This window comes from Equus caballus, chromosome 21, assembly GCF_041296265.1.
Source record: "Equus caballus isolate H_3958 breed thoroughbred chromosome 21, TB-T2T, whole genome shotgun sequence".
Taxonomy (NCBI): Eukaryota; Metazoa; Chordata; class Mammalia; order Perissodactyla; family Equidae; genus Equus; species Equus caballus.
In genome coordinates, this window is record NC_091704.1 from 29,802,131 (window position 1) to 29,826,424 (window position 24,294).

General features: G+C 39.7%; 1 long non-coding RNA gene across 1 annotated transcript; it reads left to right on the plus strand.

Annotated features, from left to right (window-relative positions):
• The first annotated feature begins 9,987 nt into the window (after positions 1–9,987).
• Positions 9,988–14,604, plus strand: LOC138919848 (uncharacterized). Its single transcript, XR_011430396.1, has 2 exons — positions 9,988–10,115; positions 14,337–14,604. It is a non-coding gene; the product is annotated as an uncharacterized lncRNA (long non-coding RNA).
• Positions 14,605–24,294: the final 9,690 nt, after the last annotated feature.

The window sequence follows — 24,294 nt, forward strand, 5'->3', positions numbered from 1 at the left end:
GCTTCCTTCTTCCACTCAAAATTATTGTGTGGGTCTCTCACCAATAAAATTGAAATGAATTACTTATGAAAATAGTACCGTGAGAAACAAATACCTTACTCTACTACACAGAGTTCAGCACGATAGTCTATTAATAAACAGCACACAAACAATGAATACAGTTTTACTTTTAAGATTTTAAAGGATTAAAGAGGAAAAGGAGAGTAATATTAACACAAAGATCCCTGCTCTTCCACTCTAACTAGTAATTTGGCATTTAAAAAAAAATTGTTTTTTAAGTTGACTTTGGCCTCTGCATTCAATCCAAACACACTTACCCTGTCTCATGGCTGGACTCCAACCTCCCCCTAAAAAAGCAACTTGAGTAAAAGTTAACTGGATAGGAAGTTTTTAAGAGATAAATTTCTAGGGCTGACAAATGAATGTCCCTGAACAATAGAAAGCTGTTACTTAGATTTTAGCCATCTGGCACGTAAGCACCTAAGATTCATTTTCTCCCTTTTTTCATGGCGTGTCTAGCCAGCTCTCAGATTGAACTGTGTTAGGGATGTTATCTTGCTTCCCCAGCATTATGACTGCTTGTCTAATTTCTGCTTCTCTGCACACCAGCGTCCCCAGGCTTTGTCATTACACTCGTTCTCCTCTAAACAGAACCAAAACACATTATGTACACATAATAAGATGTTGTTCACTCTGTAGGGATGTATAAAGCTAAAAAATAGTGTGATCATAACATCTTCTCATTCAGCTATTTTAAGGCTGCTGTACTCCCAAATCACAAAGTCTGGCTATTTATACAATCCCGCGTATGGGAGATTCGTCCCTCCTGTGAGATGCAGCCCAGTGTGTGCAGAAGACAAAATTGCAGTCCCCAAAATTGAAGATACACTCATCCTGGCCTGCTTATCTTCCTTGAATGCAAGCCAAGTTGATTAACAATTTTTTGTCAGAAAAAAACCAATTTTTTCTTGTTGTTGAGTTAGATTCACCCTGAGCTAACATCTGTGCCAATCTTCCTCTATTTTGTATGTGAGCCATTGCCACCGCTTGGCCTGACAGACGAGAAGTGTAGGTCCATGCTCAGGAACTGAACCCAGGCTGCCGAAGCAGAGCATGCCAAACTTAACTACTCTGCCACCAGGGCTGGCCCCAAACCAATTTTAATTTGAAAAGACGATATAAGGAAACAGCATAAATAGGAAAAAGCAGCCAGTCTCAACCCAGAAGGTGACCCTCTCAGGCAAGCAGCTGGGAAACAGATCAGAGAGTTGAGTAGGCTAACCCTGGCTGGGACACAACTTACACGTGTGAATGGCTGTGTCCCTTAGCTATACCTCGCTGCTCACAAATACACCACAGAACAGACTAAATGTGCATCTTGACTGGCAGCTGGAGAAAAGGTAGCCTCTGGAATTATCTCAAAGCATTCTAAAGGAAAATGATGAAGAAAATGCATTTACTTGACGCTTTGAACTACATGAAGAATTTCTTTTCCAAATAAAACCTTCTCCAAATGGTTTAAAGCCACTGGAAATGCTAGTGAGGTTTACTTTCAGTGTCAGAAACCCAACAGTGTCAGAAGTATGAACACTTTCATTCTCTATCTATCCAGAAAGTGCAAGACAGAGGGATCGTGAGTAGTATTACCCCAACTCGCAAAGGCAGAGAGCAAGTGCTCTGCAGAGTGAAGTCCCTGCTTTAGATTTATTTGGCCAAAGGACTCAAAGCGGATGAATGCTCTTTAAGGCGTGCTCTGGCTGAGATCCCAGGACAGGAGTTGGGAGAGCTCTCTGGCTAGCGGTGCAGGCCCTAACATCAGATGCGTGGCCTGTATTTCTACCCACGGCCCCCGGAGGACAGGGAAGGGAAAGGCAGGGCAATGATGACTCAGAAAGTTCCCTTTCATCTAGTCCCAGAGAATTTCTTACAAGCTTTGTGGGCCTGAAACGTTCTAATAGTGAGCAAATCAGAGCCCGGCCTCTCCGTCCTATGGGAAATTTGCTCTACTCTTTGTGATGCAGCTACTAAGCATTCTAATTCTAGATTTTGTATGCAACCTAATCCCCATTCTCCAGAGCACTTGGCTTCACTGGCAAAAGCAAACGTAAGAATCTCCACCATCTGTCACTTACAAAAGGATAACATTTATTGCTTTCACCTGGAAGGGCACTTGTTACATCGGAATAAGTGTCAGCCTCCCTTCCTCTGCCTTCTCCTTGCCATGGGCACACAGCCACCCACCTTCTGTTCCTGCTCCATTCCCCACTCCTCAGCCCTGCATTTGTACCCAGTCGGAGCTGGTATTCTGATGGTGAGGAGACAGACAGATCTCTATTTCAGGACCCAGGGACTCCAACAGTTTTTTTGTCTGGGGCACTTTCATGGCTTAGGAAACAGTGGAAGGCTGCCACTCAAGAGAGCACCAGACCCCTATTTCACTGCTCAGTCAACACGTATGCAAGATTCAAATTGCTCCTGCAATTTCTGGCAAGGAGGACTCCGGGCACAGCCTTGCTGGCTGGGCTTGGGGAAGCAGGGAAATCAGGTGGGCCTGCCTCTGTAACATTGTTCCCTATCAGAAGCTGATATGTCGCTTTGACTTTTTTTTTCCCCCTTTAGTGGAGACATTTTCCCAGTATCTTTTTTTTTTTTTTTTTTTGAGGAAGATTAGCCCTGAGCTAACTACTGCCAGACCTCCTCTGTTTTGCTGAGGAAGCCTGGCCCTGAACTAACATCCATGCCCATCTTCCTCTACTTTATATGTGGGATACCTACCACAGCATGGCGTGCCAAGCAGTGCCATGTCCGCACCCAAGATCCGAACCAGCGAGCCCCGGGCCGCCAAGAAGCGCAACGTGCTAACTTAACCACTGCGCCACCGGGCCGGCCCCCCAGTATCTCTTTAGACAGAGGACTAGTACCATTTCTCTGGTTACAAAGACCAATTTACTAGAGGGAAGGGCAAGATGGACAGGTCATGAGACTATCAGAATGACAGAATATGGCGTGTATACGTGTGTGTATAAATATTTTCCTTCCCACTTAGTTCTATGTTATTTTGCAGGGTAGATATGTAGATTAAACACAGATTATCCCCAAGGAGACATCATTTGTTGGGATTCATTTAAAGCAAAACTGTGGCCAGAGACCGTGCTGTGTGCTTCTGTAAAGACCAACTAGAACAAGGATACAGAGAAAACAGATTCGCATTCAGTCATTGCCATTTGCAACTTAGAATTACTCATGTTTGCCTGGCCCTCGATGAGTCACCAGCTGAACTCCAGCCTTGGTGTTTCCAGGGGTTTCTAGTGTGGGTCATGCAGAGGTCAGCAGACTGTCAAAAGTCACACTCTCCTTTCCTGGCTGCCTCTTAAAAATACCTCGGGAATGTCTGTCTAGAAGGATGAAGGTCATTGTGATACCATATAAAAAAAAAGAACTCCATTTACCTCAAAAGATGAACGGTCTATAACAGATATAGATGAGGAGTGAAGACACCAAGCTCAAATGCTGATTATTAGATTTCTAAAATAGGAAGCATCATTTGCCACCTATTCTGCCGTAGGAAGGCAGGAATTCATTTCCACACTAACCTCTCAGCTGAGCCACTTGGCCTCTAATTGGCTCACTTTTTCTCCTTAAGGCACAGGAATGCTGATTCTCTATCCTAATAATAAAGTTATCATGGTGTAGCTCTGAAGATCTGTGGGGCCACTGAGCTCAGACCCCATCGGGGGCAGCACAGCGCTCCAGTGATGCCATCCGAGACAGACAGACATTTGTCTGTTTTCTAAGGTATCCAGGGAAAGAGTTTGCAAACACTCTGATCTAGATCTCAGAAATTTGCCTCTATTGGCTGGAAAGTTGCCTCATGCCATTGAAGCTCATTCTCCTTGTGTTCCCAGGAAATCATGGAAAATAGCTGGTCCTCACCTAGGACAAAATTTCTGAATTTGTGTCACAGCCAGTTCAAGTGTGAAAAAAAATTAATCAACTGACTATTTTCCACAATTATTTGACAAAATTTCTTTTCCTGATTTATTTTCTTATTTAAGACTGTGTTTATACTATACTCAACATTGACTCAGTCCAGATAATTGTCAAAACATAAATTTTGCTTAGTTTTACGTAAACAAACATGTAGAATTTATTTTTGTTATTATTACTATATAGAATATTTGAATCATGATGACTCAGTCTAAGATACTCCTGTTCTTAATTCCAAATCACTTAACTTTTCCTAATAGTCTCCATAATGAAATGCCTTGATGTTGTTTAATGAAATCTTTGATAGGAATAACAACAATGGGACCATATGTAGCCACGTGATCTTGCTGGTTTCACAGGAGTTCTTCATCCTTTTCCCAAGATTTCTTACCTAAGCTTTCCCTCCCTCAAGGGGTGCAACCTTTGGCATTACATCTTAAGAGGAAAGGAGAACTTTCTAATTGAATAATATCCTACCAACTGTGGGGAAAATGTTTCAAATAATAGAACTAAGGCATTGAAAGAGGTACCTTGGGTTTTTTTATCCAACTTACTGCCCAATGAAAGATTCCCTTCAAATATTCCTGCGGAAGCCACGCCACCGTGTTCCCTTGAGGCTCAAAGTTCACAGTCTTACATGCAATTTGTCTCCATTTAAAAGCTGAATTTATTGAAAGCAATGTAAGGTGTGCTCTTCATTTATCCGACTATATTAGACTTTACTTCACAAATTAAACACACACATGCTCCCTTTTCTGGTTAAAGATCACTTTGTTTGTTAAAAAAACAAAGACGACGTGTAATTCTGCCATTTTCTCCTTCTTCTGTCATTGTACCATCCGTCCTAAGCCAAGGATCTCGTCAATCTTTCATATTATTCTTTGTTGGGTGCTTTTCTTTCTCTTGTTGGATTATATTTCTTTATTCATTTGAGTTTATCAGAGATCCCTTTATAGAAAGGCATGGATTTTATTCACATGTTCTTCCAATATTTATTGAGTACCTATTATTGCTAGACATTGTCCTAACTTGCTTAGATAAATTCCTCCTCTCTTCTCCATCAGGATAGTTTATAATTATATTACCAGAATTTTGTTTTCAATAGCCTGTCAGTTCTCCTAAGAATCATTCCATTTTGGGGCATTTGGCTACAGAACAACATCACCATTGAAAATTACTTCTGAAAATCTAGTATTTAGTTTTCACATAATTACTGGTGAAAACTTCAGTATTGGTGTATTGGTATAAGCTTTAAGATAGCTAGGACGTTTACTCCAGGTTTCTGTCTTTTCTATTTTATTAACTAGTTCTTCCTCGATCTGGTTAATCTGGTTCAGATTAGCCAAGAATAGTAACTCCCTCTCATTTCATCTGCAAATTTTTGTGAAAGCAAGTTGTAGGTGGAACAAATTAAGATTTCATCAGATGCTCTGACTTGAAAACAATGTATCTGTTAGTATCTGGGCAGGAAACAAATAACACACTCAAAATGGGTGATTAAAGACGGTTTAGTGAAAAGACTCTTACTAAAAGTGTGGGTGGTGTCTTGGGGGAAATGCACTCTGACGTGGAGATTTCCTTAATGAAAGTTTATTGAGGAGTGCCCTTGGGATCAACGCCTGTGAGGGTGAAGGAAGCAAGATTGGGCAGAAGTTGGCGGCAAACCCTGATACAGTCACAACAAAGTCCATTCACAGGGTGCTCTGAAACCGGTATGGCCCTTCAAAAGTGTGCCTTTTTTAGGCAAGACGGCCAGGTCATTACACTCCACAAACAGACCAGTCTTCGGTTCTTGCTGCTCCTGGGGAACTTGGCTGAGACAGTTCTCTTTGACCAAGAGCAATTCCCTCAGCAGCTGGTGGTATTGAGTGCCTCAGTACCCACATGGGCCATGGATGGTACACCACACCATCCTTGCAGACAAGGTGGACTTAGTGTGGTGATGTTACTCAGAGAAACTTAGAGTTAGCAACAGCAATGAACCATTACCACCTGTAGGCCGGAAGAAGTGAGGGATGGAGTGGTTACTGGAACCTGGTGAGATCTGTGACTGTAGAAGAGGCCCACTCTATAGGAGCTGTGATGTTCAATGGAGGAGCACAGCCACCAGCAGCCAGCAGCATGGGAGGGAGGGAGCTGGGGCAAAACTACTGCAACTTCTGTCTCCTCTCACCCTCCAATTTCCTGCTGGTTTCTCCCACTGGCCATTGCAAAAAGAAAGTCAGAGGTCAAGGAGGCCTGTCCTTCCATTCCAGCCTCTCAGGATACAGAGCAGAATAGCAAAGGATGGAGAGTGGATCTGAAGAGGCAGATTTAAAATATCCAGCACATTCAGACTTTTAGCTGATAGTCCAGTTGTCAAAAATCTCTCATCAGTTCTATCAGTTAACAACAAAGTAATTTTATTTTCCCAGCTTTCTTTAACTTCAGACTCATAGAGACTTTCTTCAGGTACTACCTATTGAAGTAGACAGATTTAGTCTGTCTATTTGCTTGTGAATTTTTCTAATGAGGGATAAAATACCTGAAAAATAACCCCCAACATGGATTTATTTTCCCAAATTTAAAGCTCTAAAATGGAATCTAAAGGATCAATTGTTTACCATCATAAAATTGTTAGAATTTTCTAGTAATACAATTTATAAAGAATTGCTCTGAATATTCTACTCTGCTGAATGCTGCAGGGAATGAGACATACATAAATAAAAAAAAAGCAAATCAGGATAGAAGACAGTACTCTGTGCGGTCATTTCAGTCATTTTTAGAAGTGGCATAGTGCTGCCCGGAGGATCATGGGAAACCTCAGGGAGGGGTGAGAAATGGAAAATGCAATACATGCCCTGTGAATAACTCTCTTTGTCAAGACTTCAGGAGCGCATCATCATCATCCTCATCTTATCAAGAAAGAGCTTTTCAGAAAGAGGTATTTTTAAAATTGCATGCAATCCATGTAGTGTCCACTGCAATTTCTAAAACACCATAAAGTACATACAGGGGGCTCTAAGTGTATAGACTTTAGAGCCAGACTACTCAGATTTGAATCATAGCTCTCTCACGAACTAGCTATGAGAATATAGGCAAGTTAGGAAACCTCTCTGTGCCCCAGTTTTCTCATCTATATAATGGGACTAACAATGGTGCCTATCACATAGGGTTGTGAAGAGGATTAAATGAAACAGTACATGTAGAGTGCTGAAATGATGCCTAACACAGTATAAGTGCTAATAAACATTACCCATTATTATTACTATGATCACTCATTGATTTATTCAACAAAGAGGACATGATATTTAGTGCTGAGAATGTAATCTTTGTCTTCAAATGATGATTGGTCCAGTGGGGAGGAGAGCACAGGGGCAAACTGGTAAATAGGCAATTACTATTAGGTAGAATATAGCAATAATGCCTGGTCTAAATCTCTCTTTGGAGTTACAGACCCACATGGACAACTACTTACTTGAAATGTCAGGATGAACGTCTCACATGCAGCTCGAATAAAATTTTCAGCAATGAGTTCTTATGTTTAATTGCTCAACAAGTCTGTTCCTCTTTCACTCTCCTCTTTTTCAGGAAATAATCTCTCTACTCACCAGATCCCCACGCAGAAATCTCAGAGTCTATGACCTCTCCCTCCCCATTAGCCAGTACGTATGACCCATCATAAGTCTTGGTGATTCTTTCTACAAAACCCGTTTCAAATATTTCCTCTTCTCTCCTTGTATACTGCTGCCTCCCTGGTGGGTCACCATTATCTCTTTCTGAGATTATTACACTAAGCCCCTATCTGGTGTTTCTCTTATCTGCTTTTGTCTCACTCCAATCCATGTTCAATATAAAAGTCTGGGAGATTTTTTAATGTATTTTTATGTGTTAATATTAATTTTTATTTTAATATATTCACTCCGCTCCTCTTAAATTATCTTTTACTGGTTTTCCATCGCACTTAAGATAAAATTCAAGGCCCCACGTGAACTTGCTTCTGCCTCCTCTAGAGCCTCATCTCACACTACTCTCTCCTTCGACAACAATGCTCCAGCCTTCTAATTTAGTTCCTCAAGTGCACCATTCCAGAACATTTCCATATGCTCTTTCCTAAGTCTAGAATGTTCTCTCTCCCCATCACTTACCACCTGGCTAATTCTTATTTATTCTCTAGGTATCAATTTAAATGTCACCTCCTCAGAGATATCTTCCTTAACCTTCCACCCACCTGCTCCTTCATAGCATCCTGTTCTTTAACTTTATAGTCCTTGTCACAATTTATAATTTGTGTGAATATTAATTATACCTATCACTAGATGCTAAGCTTCATGAAAAGAGAGACAGGTTTTGTTTTTTTTATCACGATTACCCAGGCACATAGTTGTCATCAGTAGATGTTTTGAGTGACAAAATTAATAGCATAATAAAAAATAAAATACTATAACAATATGTAAATGAATAGCCCCAACCCAGCCTTAGGAAATTCAATAAAAATTTCCTGTAAGTAAAGATAGACAAGTGGAGTTCTGTAGGAAAAGAAAAATTTAGCTTCAGGAGTTCTTAACCCTGGATACACATTAACTAACCTGGAAAGATTTCAAGAAATTTTGAGCCCAGGATATCAGATTTAATTGGTGCAAGTGGAACCCAGGAAATAGTTATTTTTTATTGTTTTTTAAGCACCATGGGTGGCAAAGACAGGATTGAGGCCCATTGAGTTAGAGAAAGATCAGGTAAGGGGGGAGTTAGGAGAGTTTAGGAATAGGTTTTGCCAAAGCCTGGAGACAAAAGAGGACATGGTATGTTCACAAAATAGCAAAATATTCCTCATTTTGAGGCTGAATCATAGATTATAAAGAGGAAGGGAGAGAGATGCAACTGAAGGGTGACCAAAGGCAGACTTGAAAGTGTCTGGTTACCAGAAACTCTGCTAAATTTGGACAATATCCTAAGGGAGGAATAAGACCAGACTTGCATCCCTCTGTTTTTAGATTGAGAGTGAATTATGGGGAAGGTATGTGTTTAGGGGGGAGGCAAGGTAATCGGGAGCCAGGTACAGGAGATAGGAAATTGAGTTATAACCTAGACAACATTCCACCTACAGCCCAGAACACCTTTGTGTTTTTTTTAAGGCAAGGTTATTCCAGGGTCATCTTTAAATATACTCAATACACCAGCATATTTAGCTTTGATCTGGTGTTTTCTATAAATTAATGTTAGGATATTATGTCCTTTGAAGAGATTCTTTGTGTATTTCTTAAATCTACTGATACAGAAAAAAAGAACAAAGAGTATATTTGTAGTTCACTTGGTGATCTCCAAGTATTTCATAATTACAGTAGAGTCCACATTTTTAGGGGGCTTTCTGGAATTCAAATGTATCATGTAATCTGGTTTCAGTCATTGAAATTAAAGAAAGTCTGTGCCATAACTGATCCAAGGAGCCCTTTTAAATGAGTCTGTTTAAACAGACTTTCTCTCTAGGTAACAATCACAAAACTGTATCTTAAAAACTTTAGGTATTTTCCCATTAGAAAAATATACGGCAATTTGATCTTCACAGAAAGTGGATGTTTTGTCAGCATTGAGAGCCAAAACAGTCAGAGGCATACGACAGAAAAGGGAAATTAAAGACATCAAAAGAAAAGAGTAAAATAGGTTTTTGAGGGGAAACTATAAGGAAGACCAGTAAACTTTGCTGTATGTCCTTCAATTACATTTGTCTTGCTCTTTCACTTTTCCTTTCAACAGAATGAAAATGAGAAGTGAAATAAAACCTAACAGAAAACACACAGAATGACATTTTTAATTTTAATTGAAGAGTTTGGTTAGTTGGCTGTGACCAATGAGTTGGATAATGTTTATGCCGTGGAAAAGATCTCCACTAAAACAATTACATTTTGTTAAGGTTCTCCTTATAATAGGATTCATTTGGGGACGGAGGAGCAGAATGGTCTGCTCTTTCACAGGCCATACTACTTTGTAAACAAACACTAATTAAGCCTCTGTTGTGCATAGGGCACTAGCCATGGAAAGGAGAAAAGTGTGACTCAGTCCTTGATCCCGTGGGAAGAGACAGCATCTATTCATCAAAGGACAAATAAAAATGAAGTGATCTTGAGCTGAGTGTCAGAGAAACAAGAGAGGTAATAAGAACAAGATATGGTCAGAGTACGAAGCTAGGAAGAATGGCTGGAAAAGTGGAGGATGAGTGGACTAGAGTGTGGGGCAAAAGTGAATATGGTCCTTACTTAGGATGAACAATAAAAAAGGATTTTTAAAAGGATAATAGAAAAGATGAGGTAGAGAAGCTAGAGAGAACTTAACTTACAGAAGGCCTCATATACAAGGCTGAGGAATTTCGGACTTTGCCTGTAGGCTAGATGGAAGCCATGGAGTGGTTTGAACTAGGGTCTAACATATACATCAATGGGTTTCAAGAGATCTATATAAAACAGCTAAGGAATAGAACACAGTTTATAGGCAAATGCTGGATTGTATGGTCCAAAATAATTACTGTGGTAATTCAGACTCAGGAGCCCTCCACCAGGGCTGGCTTTGTCAGTAGAGGCATAAGGTTGGTGGGATTCATATGTTGATTTTTAAAATGGAGTTGTAACAACTTATTTTAAGTAGCAAATGATCACCTATGGATTTTGTTTCTGCTGAGAAAGCTGCCCAGGAATGTATGGATAAAATTTTCCAATTCATAGTAAATTGTCTGCTTTCCCAGAAAGTGGAGGCTCACCCAGAGACAGAAAGTTTATGACCTAGGCAGATAAAGTTTAGTTAGTCCCATTAGAGCTGGGCATTTGATACTAAAAGACCCTCATAATCAGCTTACTGACAATAAGATTTGGGGACTTTATAATCCCTCAACTCTTCTTTGATTTCATACAAAATACTGCAGATGCTTCCTCCCAATGAACCACATCGCCCACATCCATGCCTTTGTGTAGTCCCCTCCTCCAGAATCGGTACTCGCCTAAGAGAATGTGGAGGAAATCATGCAGCATGACTTCTGAGGATTGCTCAAAAGAAATTTTGCAGCTTCTGCCTGGAGTCCTGGCAGTCCTTCTCCCACCATGCTGGGGAGGGCACATGCAGGCAGCCAGGTCGACAATCCTAATGGCAACTAAACAGGTACAATTAGGGCCTCCTCTGATTGAGGAGAAAATTTCCTGTGCAGATGTGCTTATGCTAAACATCCCATTAAGTGAGTTGAAAGACAGAAGCCTGGGCTTTCCAGGTGGCTGCTGCCTTTATTTCTTGTCACTTCGGAGTGCTGTCCCTGAATGCCAGCTCCATGTCAAAATGGAGATTTTATGGCTCTCTTCCCATGAGATTCCACAATCAGAATGCTAAACCAGTTTTCTTGGGGGAACCTGATGCAATCATGCATTTTCTTGTCTCTTTCTTCCCTCCTGCTTGTGACCTCCTTGGTCGTACTTCTGAATCCCCAGTTCTATATGCAAGGCCTGGAACACACAGGTATTTAAGAAATGCTTACTAGGAATGAAGACTGGAAGCAACACAAGATGAGCCAGATTAGATGAGCAGGTCGGGGAATTTGTGTCTACAGTATTTATTATATAGACTATTTCTGTATATAATATTTATTATATATCTACCTCTCTATCTATTGTGCTTTCTCTTTGGAGGACACATAAGTGCACTTTTAAAGCTAAACAAGACCTTGCTCGGTTCTCGATTGCCCCAATCTTGCCCAGAGAATGTTGTCCTTCAGACCCAGTCCAGGTCAGATCCTGGCCAATGAGAACTAGGCCTGCAGAGCAATTTAGGTCCCCACTGCCGCTCTCTTTTGGGCTTTAGAATTAGTCTTGCTGCCCTATGTATGAGAGGTTCTCAAATTTCCCTAAAGATACATAGCTTTTCCCTAAACTGAGGAGTTTCTAATGGTTTTAGCAATGAAGTTTTTTCCAAATGAATTTCATGTGGAACTCCAAATATAAACACCTAAATGCAAGGCCACCCTGATTATAGCAGACATGGAGAGCCAAGGCAGTGTCTACTCAACCCGTCTCTGAGCCCTCTGAGACGATACTGAAGAACCACAAACAAATACATTGAAACCTCTAGCCTCATCCACTAAACCAGGAGCTCCTATTCAGTTCTCATCACTGAGAGTTAGACTCAACCTGTGACCCCAGGCCTCTTGGTTGGGGCCAGAAGCCCCTGCCCAGATCTTGTCAGAGTTTTGGTTCAACCGTAGACCCACAGAACAAGAAGCCATCTCACATGTCACATGCATTGTCTCCTGCTGCCATGTCCTATCCACCAGATCCAACTTCTTGTATGTTGACACCAGCCTGGGCCAATGCTGATTCTGCCACATATTTCAGACATAGCACTTATGAACCCTCTGCATTAGTTTTCTATTTTTAGAGAACAAATTACTATAAACTTAGTGGCTTAGAACAACACACATTTATCATTTCACCATTACCATGGGTCAGGAGCCTGGCACCTGTTAGCTGAGTCCTCTTCTGAGCCTCAAGAGGCTGACATCAAGGTGTCAGCTGGCTAGATCCCCATTTGGAGGCTTTTCTAGGGAAAGATCTGCTTCCAAGTTCCCTCAGATTGTTGGCAGAATTAACTTCCTTGTGACTCTAGGACTGAGGTTCCATTATCTTGCCAGCTGTTGGCCAGGTACCACTCTCACCTCCTACAGGCCACTCTAAGGTCCTTGCCGCATGAGCCCCTCCATTTAAGTGTCAAATCTCTTTTGCACTTCAATCTCTCTCACGTCCTCTTCCATTACCAGCTGGAGAAAAATCTCTGCTTTTAAAAGATTCTTGTGATTAGTTTAGGCCCACCCAGATAATCTCCTTATCAACTGATCAGTAGCCTTAATTACATCTGGAAAATCCCTTTCGCCATGGAACATAGCATAATAATGGGAGTAACACCAGGAGGTAGAGGTCATGGGGCCATCTTAGAATCCTGCCTACCACATCCAGTTACAAGCCTACTCCATATATTCCTGGACCATTCCTCTGTGTTGGTCAGGACAGATTCATTGCTGTAACAAATAAACATCAAGAACTTGGTGGCCTAGCACAATGCAGGCTCACTTCTTTCTCACATGAGAGTCCTTCTAAGTCATGAGGGGCTCTGGTCTACATTGTGACCTAGAAATTCAGGTTCCTTCCGTTTAGTGGTTTTGCTATTCTTTAGGACCCAGTCTTCCTCTGGATCTTTTATATTCTGCTGGAAGATGAGGGAAGAGAAACCATGTGGCAGATTTTGAGAGAATATATAGGCCAGGAACGGAGGTGGCCTACATGACTTCCACCTACATTTCCTTGGCCAGAACCAGTCATATGGTGACTAATTGCAAGATAATCTGGGAAATGTAGTCTGTGAGCCAACAAGAAGAGGGAAATGGTTGGTGAAGAGCTAGTCCCCTCTCTGCTTAACTCCTTTTTTTCTGTTAAGCTTCTGGTAGGGCCTCACATGCTTCCTGGACTTCATAGAGGGCAAATATTTACTTGCATAGCTGCAAATTCCATCCCTCCTACCCTAAAAAAACCAAATTGGCTTCTGGATTATTTCATTTCAAATACAGACTTTAAAATGATGAGAGTGCCAAGACATCTATCTGCTGACTCTGATGCTAATCTTTCATAATTTGAGGTCCCAGGTGAAGCTCTATTGAGCATTTATGGTATCAAAGCACAAAAACTTCATCTCATCACAAGGAGAAATTTTCTAATTAACATGTAACAAATCTGACCGGAGTGCTGAGAACTAAAAAAAGGTGAGGAAGCTAAAAAGAAGAGAAGGACCCAGACACATTTTTTTAAAGCAGTTAAGCCAGATCCATTCTTTTTCTTGTCATCAAGGAGTTTCTGTTCACTTTCAAAAATGTCTTCTGAAGTTGTTCTCTTCAGAGACTTTCTGGTGTGATTGAGTTTCGTTCTGGGAGCTACAAGAAAACAATTTGTTATACTTGGAGAGTTACAGCTCCCGTGCTGGGTCAAGGAGAATATGCGTTCCAATTCTGAGCAAGATCTAAGGGTATTTTTAAATCTCACCTTGAGAAGGAAAATTATTCTCTTCTTTCCTGCTTTAAAAGATGCTGGAGGAAAAAATTTAAAGATGCTAGAAGCCCTTGAAACGCCTGTAACTAGAGCTATCCAAAGTTTTAGACATCTTGAAGTCTTTACATTCATATTTCAAAGGATTAGTTAGGCTGCTCTTTATGTAAACATCTCCTTTCACATCAGTCTTTGTTCGTTTACCACCTGCTTCCTTGTCCTATTTAATTTTACTGTTCAGTGACTTGATAGGAAGATTTTTACATGCATGTTTAATCAGTTCTCAGAGTCTTTCTTGTTTTTCAGATCACACTCCATTGGCATATGCAGTGTCTTTGAGAGCAGAAAAGCAAGAAGGCTGAGCTCCATCTTCTAAGTCTCTTCAGTGCGATGAAAACATGAGGTCGGAACTGTCAAGAGGAGCAAGCAGAATTCCTCCACGGCATCAGGCAGAGATTTGTGGGAAGAGTGTTTTTTGTATTGTTCAAAGGCTTCATCTTGTGGTTCCTCTGTAAGGCAAAAAGGAGTGAGGAGCTGGATAAAGCCTGTGGCCAAAATGAAGCATCATTTCCTACTTGGGCTAGATATATTTGCTTTGAGTCAAAAGAATTTTTGATCAACACAAAATTTAAGCAATGTGATCCTCGAGATCAAGTTCAGAGTAAAAATGGTAGAAGGCAGAAGAGACAAGGAGAAAAAAATATTTCAAAGCAGACACTTTGCCCAGACCCGGTTTAAACTCGGGTTCCAGCCACAAACCACAATCTCTTCTGCATCTCAGATCTCCCAAGACAGAAATTTGGGAAGACCGTTTAAAACTAAAACTCTCAAAGACGCTTTTTCTGTCAGTTATTCATCATTTTCTATAAGTTCATTGTAAAATGTTGTTCAGTCTTTATATCCAACCCACATAGCCTATTAAGTATAGGAGAATCGAGAAAATCAAAGCCTGAGCAGAATATGTACACTTAACAGACACATAACAGACACAGTTTAGTCTCTTAAACACTGAATTTTAAGGAAGGCAAAAGACACTGACTCATATTCCACTAAGGATGACCCACACCAAACATTTTTGGGATACGATCTGCATGTAATCTGTGCTATTTCATTAATTCACTAACTCTGATGTTGTTTAGAAGTAGATATCTTCTGGTTGCCAGAGCTGCAGATTTATCTCTGTTAAATATGAAACACACGCTCTGAGATAACAAGCCAGCAAATTATTCAGCTCTCCTTTTGCTATCTCTTTTCTGAATACAGTTAACTCCACTGAAGACCCTCAGTGAAAGAATATAAGGTTAATAATCAATCAAGCTCCTGCTATCATAGCTTAAGATGAAGAAGCCACAAATGAAATGTATTCATTTAGACATTCAGGATGCACTGCCTAAATGTATTATTTTTTTATTAGGTTTAATGTATTTTTATAGGGTCCACTGAAATGATAAAAGGAAGAGACTTTGTCATACAGCTTAACAGCATTGGCTATTTGTATATGACGGAAAAGTTGTTATTCTCCAGCTGTGTCATCTTTATTTACAGAAAGAGGATGCAGAAGGTGAGGCCACCAAAGTTCAGGGGCTCCAAAACAAGCTGACTGTCTACGTTGTAAATTGCCTATTGACCTTGCTTTAGGAAATGGCTTTTCAGAGGGGATCAGCTCTCTGAATCCCAGGATGGTACCTTGCATGTTACAAGCTCCAGGCTGCTGCCAACTCTTCAGGGTGCTGAGGAAGAAGGGCCCTCCTGCGGACATTTGAAACCGAGAGAAAACTGCAGGCATTGACCATTCCTGCGTCTGTGCCCCTTTCCACAGCAGGGAAAGAGTTTGACGCCAGTTTTCTTTCTTTCTAACCAAATTCCTCCCTGTAATCCATCCTTTTCTCCCCCTCCTCTCATATTTGTTTTGCTTGCTTTGCCCATTTGACAAATATGATGTGATGGGTGTGCAGTGCTTGAGCCAGGCAATTGACACAGCAGGAGATGACAGTTGGCACATGTTACTCTACTCTTCAACAAAGGGCAAAAATGAATAAAAAGGACTGCAAAGCACTGTGAAAATTTAGCATGCTCCAAAATGCTGAGTCAGTCCACTCAAAATAATGACATAAGCATAAAGGAAGCAAAAGCAGTTTTTTTCATTGCAGGGACAAGGCCCCAATGAAGGCATTCTAATGGTTTAAAATTATCAATAACCTTCCATACGGTTCCACACACTGCTTTGTTAACCACAAGGTGGAGAGCCAAAATTATATGTTTGTATAAATTGTGTTTAGCACTTAAATAAACTTCAAAAACCAATGCAAAAGTAAAATTAGGGCAAGGGTATGCTTTCCTGAGCTACTGTATATCCATTTGGGGTTATCTCAAACCTGAGGGTCCCCTGGACATAAAAGTTACAAGGCTTCCAATGCCAATGACGGGACTTATGGAGCCAGAGTAAGAAGGGGAGAGTCAGGGTCAGGTAGAAAGTGGTTCCCCACTCTAGGTTCTGAAATTGCTAGAAATCTGTGGGGATTCTGATGTATCTGCCCTCAATCCAACTTAAAAGACTAAGAAATATTCTTGTGGTAAACCACAAGCCAGATATTTCTCTGTGATCAAAACTTAAACCACCAACCCCCTCTCAAGCCCACAGCATGGTAGATACAGTTTCCCTCCCACGAAACCAGTTAATCCGCTGACCTACTCAAACCAGCCCTTTATCACAGGGAAACTCCAAAGCCTTGAGAAACAGAAACTTGATGGTTTGAATCTTCAACTTTTCTACCATTTGAGCCAGTGCCAAATAGACATAACTCAGTTCAGTGCGCTGTAGTGCGGGGCACCTCAAAGTGCGGTCCCTGGACTGGTGCCAGGCTGAGAACTGTTACTAGCCCACCGTGAGGTAAGTATAGACAATAAGTAGTTAGAAACTGTTACTGCAATTCAACAGAGTAATTTTATACCTATCTATTCTAACAATAAAAAATTGGTGCTTCTATTTTATATGTCTTTTATTTCATTTTTTAATAATTCATTTTTCTTTTTTTACAAAAGTATCAGTCTACAATGGATTGGAAAGCTAAAAAGAAAGGGTCCTTAATGATTTTTAATTTGAAAAGTACCACTGTAGAAGATCCATTTTTTTCTTAGTCCTGAGGAATAGCTTTTGATACTGGGCAATTCACAAAGTATTGCACTTCCCCAAAGTATTTTATATGGTCTGTTTGGTGTTGGTGGATAGCTTACGACGCTGTTCTTTGAATTTGTCCAGGTCTTTTGAGAAGCAGACAACAAGCGAAGATTAGAAATGAAAGAGATTTACTAGGGGAATTCCAGTGAGGGGAAATGGGGGAGAGGAAGCTGGAGGAGGCTGGCAATGCAGGGCTGACCCCTGGGAAGGAAGCGTGGATGGAAGGAAGAAAGGAGGGAAGGAAGGAAGGATCTTAGACTGTGGTGCATTTCTAAGAAAGTTCAGCAAGGCTGGTGTGGGGTCCCCTTAAGCCTAAATCGCTTGCCAGAGAAGTCCCTTATCTCCCCAAAAATGGGCCTGCCTTGGTATCCCTGCAGCATTGGCTAGGGACAGTCTTTGGAAAGTGAGACCTAGGCACAAATATAATGATGACTTTCAAAGCAGAACGGATGGGGCAATGGTTCAACCACATTCCATGCAGTAGGAGACCTGAGGGGCACATCTTCATGGCCACCACACGCCTCCTGATTCCACCGAAGAGAAGCGACTTCCTTTCACATATGAGTGAGGAGCAGTGAAGTGGGACTGATGTTTCTGGTCTCCCTAGTCCCTGCTCACTCACTCCCCTGAACTTATCTAATAGTGAAACCAAGGAAAATCTCATGTTTGCTGGATTGTGTTAACCTACGGGCAAGACCACAGCATTATAAAAGGAAAGGTGGGTTGTTTCTGGTTCTGTAAGCAATCAGATTTTTGTGGATCGGGCCACAGTTGTCCTTTCAGCTAGCTAGGTAAAAACTGGATGTGAAAATTCAACTCTCCCTTAGGTTTAGGACGAGAAATAACTTCAGTCTACAGTTCAGCTTTATCAGAAAGCTTCTTACCTTGAGGGTTTGGGGGAAGTTGCCTGATCCATAAGTACATCTAATTCTTTTTTTAATCTTTAATTACATTCTTGTTTCTATTTTTCATTTGAAGGGAGCCCAGAAGGGAGATTGGTGGGTGATTAGTATCACCTAATTTCCAATGTATGGATGAACGTGAGCTTATTTATCCAAAATATTCATACTATCCTGAATATAGTCCACGAGCCCTGTAATGTACTTATGTGCTCCTTAGCACTTAAAACAGTGACTGCACATGGCAGTAACTGCTAAATCAGTACCTCTAGTTGATAGTACTTGTCATTGAAATAAAAGTAACAACTAATACTCCACAGAGAACCATGCTTGCAGTGAAGACAGATATCTATAATCAAACACTCCCAGACCATTAAAAGACAATAGAATTACATTTGGCTTCTTAAGAAAGCAAGGTGACGCTTTGGTAAGAGGCTCCTCGTGGAGGTCTCTTTCTATGTGCAAGTCTCTAAAAGACCACTCGATATGGAAACAAGGAGAAAATTTCATTGGTAAGAATGATCATTCCATTGTGAGACACCAGGAATAAGTCCATTAAGAATGACAAAGAGAGCTAAATCTATAGAGAGCTCAAGTGCTCCTATAGTAAAGAGGCCCTCCGGAGTGATAATGGTTTTCACCACTGGTAAACTGCAGAGCTTTGACTTCATCAGTTTGTAGCTAGAGGAGAAGATAGTAGGCAGAAAAACATAAATAGGAGCTCCGGCATTGACTCACCATAGAAAAATCTCAAATTAATCTGTAGTTGTTTTATCTCTGCATTAATCTTCGTCTTCTAATAGTCATTAAAAGGGAAAGAAAATCTTTTTGTGCTATTAAAATGTAATAAACATATTGAATCTCAAGAACATAAGCCTGAAACACATTTCTTTTAATGGTAGAGGCATTTTGAACAGTATACAAGTGTGAGGCACAGTCCAAACAGCATTTCCACCAACACTAAAGATCATATCCAGGAAGCACTTTGAAAAGAGCTGTCAAAGTCACCTGAAATCAGTCTTCTTTGAAGAAAATTATCCTGGAAAATGGAGTGTAGCCAAAGCCATTTTTCCTGTTCTGCTTAGGGATAATGCAGTGTTTTTCAGCGGACAAATAGAATATTATTCAAATCAATGAAACATATGTCATTGAAAAGCCTACTTCTTTGTGTGGTTACAGGTCCAGCTGCATAAAAAGCAAAAATGTGGTTTCTTTTTTTTTTTTATCAGATCTTCTAAAGACAAAATGTTCCCATAAATTTTAAATCAGTAAGAGAACTTTTTTAATGACCAGCAATTCACCCGAAACTCTATATTTTCTTGGACTAATTAGGATAATTGCCTAGTAAATCACTCAGCCCTCAAAGAGATATTTTGTTTGCATAAATGAATTCCTATTCATACATAGAGGTTCATTAAATCCTATGACCTAGAATTATAAGCAACTAAGGCAGTGTCAGCATGATAAATTAGAGATTATAAAATGTAGCCTTTTCTCCTGGACCTTGACTCCTTCACTTAAAAGTGACTGCAAAGATTCTATCAATGGCCTATGCAGGATGGCCAAGATCAAGGGTCTCCTATAGCTTTCTCCTCCCAAGATACACTGAAGAAATAATGAATCTGATTATCTTTCTCTGATGTCCCAATCAGGCCACTGGTTTATATAGTCAAAGAAATAGACGTGGTAGACATTTTCATTCCAATGGCTATGGAAAGTTCCATCTGCCAAATAATTATTAAATAGCTTCACACTTGGTACTCTTAGAATGGTGCTTTGCATGGAATCAGTGCTCATCATAAACAAATTCATGTATAAGTAGCCTTTATGGGCTACCATTCATGGGCATGTCATGGTCTCACATGTAACATAGATTCAAATTTGAATCTTCAAGTTCTGACTACAAATAAATAGGAAAAGCAGTAGATGGGATATTTATACAAATACCACTTTGCCTTCCTAAGTACATCATTTTATTTTTGTGTGCTCTTAAGAAACAATTAAGGTGACTTTCTTACATGATTTTCCAGCTAAACCATTTGTAGTTACAAGCAGATAACTAATCTAGCATGAGCTCTACACATGAGAGATTTCCCTGTTCAGGCATTTGACAAACTTTAAGCTATACAGACAAAAAGGTTAAGAAGCTAAACAGAAGTCACTTAAAAGTAGAACTGAAATCCTCAATAAAATTTTAGTAAATCAAATCTAAAAACGTATAAAAAGAATAACATACCATAACCAAGTGGGATTTATTCTAGGTATACAAGGGAAGTTTGATATCCAAAAATCAATCATTGTCATTCACTACATTAATAGGCTAAAGAAGAAAAGTTACATGACCATATCAATTGACTCAGAAAAAACACTTGACAAAATTCAACACCCATTCATTATAAAAACTCTCAGTACATTAGGAATAGAGGGGGACTTCCTTAATCTCATAAACAGCATATACAAAAAAACCTGTAGCTAACATCATACATAATGGTGAAAGTATGAATGCTTTCTCTCTAAGATCAGGAACCAGACAAGAATTTATGCTTTCTCCACTCTTATTCAACATATTACACAAAGTTCTAGGCACTGAAATAAGGCAAGAAAAATAAATAAAATCATACAGATTGAAAAAAGAAGAAATGAAACTGTCTCTACTCCCAGATGACATTATTGGCTATATGGAAAATTCTTAGGAATCTACTAAAAAAATTCTTGGAACTAATAAGTGAGTTCAGCAAAGTCATAGAAAGCAAGATCAACACACAAAAACAAATTGCATTACAACAAATAAAAGTCCAGGACCAGAGAGCTTCACAGGTGAATTCTACCAAACATTTAAAAAAGAGTTAAAACCCATCCTTCTCGGGGCTGGCCCCGTGGCCGAGTGGTTAAGTTCACGTGCTCCGCTGCAGGCGGCCCAGTGTTTCATTGGTTCGAATCCTGGGAGCGGACATGGCACTGCTCATCAAACCACGCTGAGGCAGCGTTCCTCATGCCACAACTAGAAGGATCCACAACGAAGAATATACAACTATGTACTGGGGGTCTTTGTGGAGAAAAAGGAAAAAAATAAAACCTTTAAAAAAAAATACCCATCCTTCTCAAACTTTTCCCAAAAATTGAAGAGGAAGAAGAAGTTCCAAACTAATTCTACAAGGCCAACATTACTCTGATACAAAAACCAGTCAAACATACTACAAAAAAAAGAAGATTATAGGCCAATATCCCTGACAAATATAGATGCAAAAATACTCAATAAAATATTAGCAAATCAAATTCAACAATACATTAAAAGGATCATACACCATGATCAAGTGGGTTTATCCCAAGGATGCAAGGATGGCTCAATATCTGCAAATCAATCAACGTGATACACTACATTAATACAATGAAGGATAAAAATCATATGATCATCTCAATACACACGGAAAAAGCATTTGGCAAAATTCAACATCCATTTATGATAAAAGCTCTCAACAAAGTGGGTGTCAAGGGAACATACCTCAACATAGTAAGGCAATATATGACAAACCTACAGCAAACATCATACTCGACAGTGAAAAGCTGAAAGCATTGCCTTTAAGATGAAGACAAGGATGCCCACTCTCATCACTTTTATTCAACACGGTACTGGAAGACCTAACCACAGCAATCAGACAAGAAAAGAAATAAAAGGCATCCAGATTGGAAAGGAAGAAGTAAAACTGTCACTACTTGCACATGACATGATATTACATACAGAAAACCCTCAAGACTCCACCAAAAAAGTGTTAGAACAAATAAATTCAGTTAAGTTGCAAGATACAAAACCAATATACAGAAATCTGTTGCATTTCTGTATACTTATAGTGAGCAATCAGAAAAAGAAATTAAGAAGACAATCCCATTTACAATTGCACCAAAAAGAATAAAATACGTAAAAATAAATTTAACCAAGGAAGTGAAAGACTTGTACTCTAAAAACTATAAGACATTGATGAAAGAGGATAACATAAATAAATGGAAAGATATTTCAGGTTTATGGATTGGAAGAATTAATATTATTAAAATATCCATACTATCCAAAGCAATCTACAGATTCAATGTAATCCCTATCAAAATACAACAGCACTTTTCACACAGATAGAGAAAGACGAATCCTGTATGACTCCACTCATGTGTGGAAGTTAAACATGTAGACAAAAGGAACAGATTAGTGGTTACCAAGGGAAAGGGGGGGTGTGGGGTGGGCACAAAGGGTGAAGTGGTGCACCTACAACGTGACTGGCAATGATGTACAACTGAAATTTCACAAGGTTGTAAACTATCATAATCTCAATAAAAAGTTAAAAAAATACAACGGCATTTTTCACAGAACTAGAAAAAATAATCCTAAAATTTGTATGGAACCACAAACACCCCAAATACCCAAAGCAATCTTGAGAAAGAACAAAGCTGGAGATACCATGCTCCCCGATTTCAAATGATACTACAAAGCTATAGTAATCAAAACTGTATGGTACAGGTACAAAAACAGACACATAGATCAATGGGACAGAATCGAGAGTTCAGAAATAAACCCACACTCATATGGTCAATTAATCTACGACAAAAGAGGCAAGAATATGCAATGGAAAAAAGATGGTCACTTCAATAAAGGGTATTGAGAAAACTGGACAGCTACATGCAAAAGAATGAAACTGCACCACTTTCTTACACCATACACAAAAACAAAATGGCTTAAAGATTTAAATATAAGACCTAAAACCATAAAATTTCTAGAAGAAAACATAGGCAGTCACCTCTTTGACACTGGTCTTAGCAATATTTTTTTGGTTCTGTCTCCCCAGGCAAAGGCCACAAGAGCAAAAATAGACAAATGGGACCACATCAAACTAAAAAGATTTTGTACAGTGAAGAAAACCATCAACAAAATGAAAAGGCAACCTACTGAATGGGAGAAGATATTTGCAAATGATATATACAATAAGGGGTTAATATCCAAAATATATAAACTCATACAACTCAATATCAAAAAAAAATCAATCTAATTTAAAAATGGACATAGGACCTGAATAGACATTTTTCCAAAGAAGACATACAGATGGCCAACAGAGACATGAAAAGATGCTCAACATCGCTAATCATCAGGGAAATGCAAATCAAAACCACAATGAAATATCACCTCACATCTGTCAGAATGACTGTTATCAAAAAGACAAGAAATAAGTATTTGCGAGGATGTGGAGAAAAGAGAACCCTCTTAAACTGTTGGTCGGAATGTAAATTGCTGCCACCTCTATGGAAAACAGTATGGAGCTTCCTCAAAAAATTAGAAATAGAAGGGCCAGCACCATGGCATAGTGGTTAAGTTTGTGCTTTCTGCTTCAGTGGCCTGGGGTTTGCAGGTTCACATCCTGGGCATGAACCTACACACTGCTCATCAAGCCATGCTGTGGGAGCATTCCATATACAAAGTAAAGGAAGATTGGCATAGATGTTAGCTCAGGGACCATCTTCCTTAAGCATAAAGAGGAAGATTGGCAACAGATGTTAGCTCAGGGCTAATCTTCCTCAGCAAAAACAAAAACAAAAACAATTGTAAACAAAGGAGAAACAAGTGGGAGGGATCACTCTTCTGGATGTTAAGGCTTACTATATAGCTACAGTAATCAAGACAGCCTAGTACTGGTAAAGGGGGGGACACAAAACTCAGTGGAACAGAATAGAAAACTAGAATTATATCCACATGAATATGATCAATTAATATTTGACCAGGGGCAAATAAATCATTGACATTTTCAATAAATGGTGCTAGAGCAACTGGACATCTACAAGCAAAAGCATGACACTTGACCTAAACCTCTCACTTTATACAAAAAATTAACTCAAAATGGATCACGGACTTAAATGTAAAACAAAAAACTGCTAGAAAAAAAATAGAAGATTTTCATGACTCCTGAGGACTAGGTAAAGAGTCCTTAGACTTGACACGAAAAACTCACATGTGTGCAAACACAAACAAACACATAAAAAATTACACTATGTCAGTTTTATCCCTGGATGTAGGTTTATTCCTTTTGGTTACAGTCAAAGGACAGTGTCTTGTAGGTAACAACTGAGAATTGCAGATCCTTGTGCCCTGAGGGGGATCTGAACTTCCTCTAATAATGCTGGTACCTGAACATCTAGAATCTTCAACTTCTTA